The 6408-nt window shown below is 49.2% G+C and overlaps 1 pseudogene; it reads right to left on the bottom strand.

Moving 5' to 3' along the window:
- Positions 1–1389: 1389 nt before the first annotated feature.
- LOC782543 (elongation factor 1-beta-like) lies at positions 1390–5994 on the bottom strand (annotated as a pseudogene).
- Between the last annotated feature and the right edge of the window lie 414 nt (positions 5995–6408).

The raw sequence follows: 6408 nt of genomic DNA, 5'->3' as shown, positions 1-6408 counted from the left end.
CATGTGAAGAGTTGACTCATTGGAAAAGACTCTGCTGCTGGGAGGGATTGGGGGCAGGAGGAGAAGGGGACGACAGAGGATGAGATGGCTGGATGGCATCACCGACTTGATGGACGTGGGTTTGAGTGAACTCCGGGAGATGGTGATGGACAGGGAGGCCTGGCGTGCTGCGATTCATGGGGTCACAAATAGTCGGACATGACTGAGCGACTGAACTGAACTGAACATATTAGAATCACTGGGGAGCCTTTAAAAAGTAGTGATGCCTAAGCCACATTGCCTGATACTTTTTTCCCCCTAAACAAGTGACATTAAACTTTTTTTGCCTGTTTGTTTTTGGCTGCACTGCGTCCTCTTTGTTGCCGCTTGAAGGCTTTCTCTGGTTGTGACAAGTGGGGCTGCTCTTCGCTGTGGTGTGAGGGCTTCTCATTGCGGTGGCTTCTCTTGCTGTAGAGCAGAGGCTCTCAGTGCTGAGACTTCAGTAGCTGTGGCATGTGGGCTCAGTCATTGCTGTGCACACGGGCTTAGTTGCCCCGCGGCATGTGGGTTCTTCCCAGACCAGGGATCAAACCCGTGTCCCCTGCATTGGCAGGTGGATTCTTAACCACTGGACCACCGGGGAAGTCCTCTCTGATATTCTTATTGATAACATTGGTCTGGGATGGGGTGCCCCCGTGGAAATACCTTCAGGTGATTAAAATCTCCGGTTGGGCTGAGAACTGTGGGTGTAACAGCTTTACACTCATCATGTCAATTCCCACCGTGAGGTCTTTGCTTTTGAGTTTCCTCTGCCTGGAACACCCTCCTCTTTTCTGTCTGCCTGCTGACCAGCCAGCTGTGGCACTCAAGTCAGCTGCTTCTACTGTGAAGCACAGTCTTATTCGAGAGAGGAAAGCAGCAAAAGATGTGGTCCTAAGCTGGGGAAATAATACACGTCAGTCGCACATAATGTTTCTATGTGAAGATAAATGGTCTAATACCAGAAGTAGGTGCAGTCAGAGCTCAGAGGAGGGAGAAGTCAGGGAGGGCTGGAGCAGCCACAGAAATTTGTGTAGAGGAAGGGGCTGAACTGAGCGCCCGTGGGTGTTGGGGTTTGGGGAAGGAGGCAAGCAGGATAGAGGACTTCAGGCAAAGGGATGACATGAGCGAATGAGTAGAGGCTGAAATGATCTGGGCACGTGCTGGGGACAAGGAGAAGATTTGCTTGACTAGACAGAAAGTTCAGCCCTTCCCCCTCCTTCAGCCTTGCAATCATCCCCACCAGGCTTCCTGGAGCGTCACAGTGGATTCCACTTCATCGGGAGTTGTTTTGTACTGTCTGGTCATTTTCTCTTTCTTCCTTTGCTGTCTTTCAGGCTTTTATTTAAGGGCACTGATCCACGATGGATTTTAGATCGTGTTGGACGCAGCCACGTCCATAGACAGCCCATACTTGTCAAAAGCAGGGATCTACTCCCCCAGTATATCTCTTCCAACTTTGTCGTCTTCAACTGCACACTGTATTTGAAGTTTTTTAAATTCCAAACCCCACCAGAACTAGTTTCGAAGAGCCTCAGACCAGGCCATCTGCGTGCATGCTTCTGACGCACGCCTCTAGTTTTGCCGTATCTGTGTCATCACTCCGAGGTCTCACGTCTAGTAAGAGGGAAGACTTGGCAACAAGGGCTGGGATCTTGGCTTTCTTTGACTCGTGCTGTGCAAGGCATTCTTCTCTTAGCCTCCTGGCTTCTTCGCTTTCCCCTTCTTCATCAGACCCAAAGAGATCACTGTCATCACCATCTTTACTATCTGTAGCTCTGCTGTCTGTGGTGTCTTCCGCACTAGCAGGGCCATACTTGCCCAAAGCTTTCTTCACTCCTGGCAGGCTGACCTTTTCCTTTTCGTAAGATTTGATGTGATTGTGACCTACCACCATAGGTCACGGCACAAGGTGACAGATGATGGGCCCGAGACGGCTTCAGATACTGCCGCGTTGGCTTGTGATGGTATATGTCTCTTGATGTAGATTTTGTCTGCCGTGTAAGTCATTGAGCACCTGGAGGCCGAAGGGGGGTCTCAGGTTTCCATAACCCAAGGTGTGGGCTGACGGGGGCCTGGGCAGCAGCAGAGGAAGAGAGGAGCTCAGTGCCAAGTGCTAAGAAGAAAAAGGACGTTTTGTCAGTTTCATGTGTGTGTCTCTAGCCCCCTCCAACAGATCTGTGAGCAACAGGAAACTGGACCATATTTAAGTTGGGACTTCAGTTCAGTTCAACATATTACATATTAAGTGCCAGTTCTAGGCTTTTGGGATTCAACTAATCCCAAACAGAAGATCTACCTCTTTTGAGCTGAGATTCTGGGCAGGGGTGATACAGATAACAATAAACACTATAAATAATATATATAGGTAAATTACATAGTCTCGTGAAAAGTATAAGTACCAGGGAAAAAAGGAAAAGAACAGGGTAAGAGGAATCAGGAGCGAGCAGGTGAGTGTGTGCATGTGTGTGTTTGTGTGTCAAGTTATTAAATGGAAGGTGTTAAGTGCAAGGTCTGACAAAGCCTCATTGAGAAGGTGACTACCGACCAAAGACTTGAAGGAAATGAGGGGTGTGTCCAAGTGGATCTCAGGGAGAAAAAGAGCCCTAGACAGCAAAAAGATTTCTGTGTTGCAGCAGGCCTGGCCTCTTGAGGAGAAGCACAGAGGCCATATGGATGAGGCCCAGCGTTGGAGGAGGCAGTGATGGGAGAGGAGGCCAGAGAGACAATAGAGATCTGGACCATGTTGGGTCTCAGAAGCCACCCTGTGGGCTTTGGCCCTTGTGGGTTTCAGGCAGATGAGTGACATGATCTGAGTGGTGTTTTTAAAAGCCGTCTTGGGCTGCTGGATTGAAATAGACAATGGGGGTTGGGGATAGAGCGTCGGCAAAGGTATAAGCCAGGAAGTCCATCATGAGATCAGTGTTTCCAGGCATGGCTGAGCCCACGCAAGTGAGTGAAAGAGGACCTTCAAAGCATTCACATGGGAAGGCCGTGCATTATCGTATGTGTGAAGAAGAGCATCATTAGAAGATGCCCACTATTTCGACTGGGCTTCCAGGGTAGCTCAAACGGTAAAGAATCCGCCTGCAGTGCAGGAGACCTGGGTTCGATCCCTGGGTTGGGAAAATCCCCTGGAGAAGGGCATGGCAACCTACTCCAGTATTCTTGCCTGGAGAATCCTATGGACAGAAGAGCCTGGTGGGCTCCAATCCACGGGGTCATAAAGAGTTGGACACAGCTGAGAGACTCTCACAACAGCATTATTTATATTCTTGACCAAACTGAATAAGCCTGACCATCCAGCTTGGCTTCAAGAGACAGTTCTCTCCCTTGGAATTGCCTGGCAGTCCAGTGTTAAGACTGAGCTTCCCCTGCAGGGGGCACAGGTTCGATTCCTGGTTGGGGAACTAAGATCCCACATGCTGCACAGCGCAGCGCCTCTATCCACAAAATAGACATTTGTCTCCCCTAATCAACACACACAACTTTGTTATTGCCTGTAAGGTATGTGATGGGCTTTAAAGATGATTTTAAAAGAGGTTCATGGCATTTCAAGCAAGGTAAGAGAATAGAATAAAATGTATGTCATTCCAAAGTATCCATTTTGAGTGGGACAGTATTTTGATGTCTAAGCCCTGTTAAAACTGTTTAAAAAAAATTCTGTTATAGTATTTCTTCCTCTGTACTCCCCCCTTTTACTGAGCAGGGGCTTGGCACTCAGCGCGCAGTACACTCAGTGAGCACTTGGGGAATGGAATTAAGCCTTGGGCATGCTGGTATGTGCTCATTTGCAAGGCAGTATTAAAAATTCCATTTGAATTTCCAAATCCAGCTAGTTTCAATGGGGCAACGTCTTTTTTTTTCCCTCTTAAAGAGAAGTGAGACTTGCATATTTAAAAGAAGTTCTTTACCTCCACCCCGCCTTCCCTGCCCTCCCCTCCCACCCACCAACAAGAAGCCAAGGTGACCACTTTCTGTTCAGTTTCTTACAAGTCCATTTAAATGAACATGCAGCCAGGGGGGTAATCAGTCTGTCACCCAGTCAGCAACATTGTTGAGTGGTTTCTCTGAGTATTAGTCACCAAGAAAGGATACCAAAGAAATAGAAACCGTCAACTTTGTCCTTGTGTTGCTCCCAATCTGCCAAGGAAACCAGGAACCATGCATGCAATAAGGACATTTACAAAGACACGCTGGTGGGCGATTCCAGGAAGGAGACTCCTTATTGCCAAATGTGCGTGTATCATTGTAAATCCCTCAATAACACGGTGTTCGTTATCCCCGTAATGATCCTCTGAAACAAGATCACGGTGTCCCAGCTGGAAAGAACCCTGCTAAGAACCCATCTCACCCAGACCTCTCCCTCTGGGAGCGGGAAACCCGAGGCCCAGGGATGTGGAATGAGTCACCCTTGGTCACCCAGGCAGCAGGAGGGGCTGGAACCAGGTCTCTGGACTCTCAGCCTTTCCTAAAGTTCAGAATGAGAGGAAGCTTGATGAAGCTGGGAGAAAAGCTTGATTTGGCAGAAGGAGAAAGAACAGGCAGCTAGGGAGAAAAGTGCATAACGGTTTGTCATTTCACAGAGGAGGGGTCCAGGCGGGGAAGATGTACTGGTTCATCTGAGGGATGTGGAAGGGGAAGGGGTTCACAGCAGGGGGACCCCTCGGTTCAGAGTCACAAGAACATTAGCTCTTGATTATTATTTGCTGAGGCTGACCCTTCCACAGCTGAGGAGGCGGTTGGAGAGGTCAGGAGTGCCAGACGGAACGAAGGCCAGCCAGGCGGTAATGACACGGCACAGGCCTCAGTGATACATGGGATTTTTCAGCTGGGGTGTTTCAGTCCCAACCACTGAGCTGGAACAAAGACCCCAGACCAGGGACACCCAAGGGAGAGATTCACCTACTCCTGTGACCCACACACTTCAGCTCACAGCGGGGATCAGATGGGGGTGAGCCTTGCAAAGCCATCCAGCTGGGACCTTCCCATTGTAGCATAGCCTGAAAACCGAGTCTGTCTGGCTGTCCATTTCAGGTCCCTGCTTCAAATGGAAAAAAAGCAGCAGGACTTATGCTGGTGATTCTCTGCAGTGTTCTGGCCGTGGTTCACTGGGCCGCGGCGGGTGAGACGAGGGTGAGGTGGGAATCTGGGTTTTTTACGATGAGTAGCCCTGTGAACAGCCCTGCCAGGGGAGTTGTTGCTGCTGCCCTGAAAATAGTTTAATCAATACTGTCTTTCTAGATTCCATATGTATACATTAATATACAATTAATGTATTAATTAATACTTATTAGTTAATAAATAATGTTTAATTAATATACAAAAAATCTTTATTATCCTCTTTCCGACTTACTTCACTCTAATACGCTCTAGGTTCATCCACCTCATTAGAACTGACCCAAATGCATTCCTTTTTATGGCTGAGTAATATTCCATTGCATACACGTACCACAGCTTCTTTATCCATTCATCGGTCATGATGGACATCTAGGCTGCTTCTGTGTCCTTGTTATTGTAAACAGTGCTACAAGGAACACTGGGATACATGTGTCTTCTGCAATCCCACTACTAGGCACATACTCTATGTTTGGGTTTTCTGGCCCCGAGGCACATGGGATCGTAGCTTCCCGACCAGGAATCGAACCTGCAGTCCCTGAGTGGAAGGTGGAATCTTAACCACTGGACCACCAGGGCAGTCCCAGGGCCCACATTCTGAGGAGCAAGCCTTTCAAAGGGAATCCATGTGAGTCCAACTTTTTAAAACCCTCTCCTGGAGAACGGGCTTCCCAGCTCTTTCTACCTGAGGGCTGCCATCTTTCAGAGTACGAGTACTTTGCATATTCTCCGCCTTTTCTAGACATTTCCAGCCCTTCCTCTGAACCGACCTCTCCTCTGAAGGCTGGTGGCCCTGAGCATCTGCGCTGCTCCTTTGGCTTCAGCATCCGTGGGCCACAGTTGTCCTATACTTGTTATTTCCCCAACTCGACTGCAGCTACCTGGGTCTCCCCCTCCCTTCCTCTGTCTCGGTGGAGCCAGGATTCCATGAGTAACGAAGCCCTGACTTGATCTGCCCTCTTGGAGCCTGGAACTTCTCTCCTGTGCCCTTTGTCACCTTGCTCAGTGGCCCCAAGAATCCTTGGTGGGCGCCATCTCTCTGTCCCTGTTGCCCAGGACTCTGTTTCTAGAACAATTGGATGGAGTGTGTTCCTCTCCTAAGAGAGGGCTGAGTTCCGGAATGGGGGTAAGAGCTCCCTCTTGGCAGAGCTGGGCCGGCCCAGCCAGGCGGCCAAGGGACCATTGATCTGAGTCCAGTGAAAAAGTGGCTTCTCAGGAGCCCTGGATCCAGGCCCACTTCCAGACAGCTTCTTCTTTCAACGCGTTTTCCTG

The sequence above is a fragment of the Bos taurus genome, chromosome 27 (genome assembly GCF_002263795.3).
Source record: "Bos taurus isolate L1 Dominette 01449 registration number 42190680 breed Hereford chromosome 27, ARS-UCD2.0, whole genome shotgun sequence".
Lineage (NCBI taxonomy): Eukaryota > Metazoa > Chordata > Mammalia > Artiodactyla > Bovidae > Bos > Bos taurus.
This window is presented reverse-complemented; position numbering and strand designations above follow the sequence as displayed.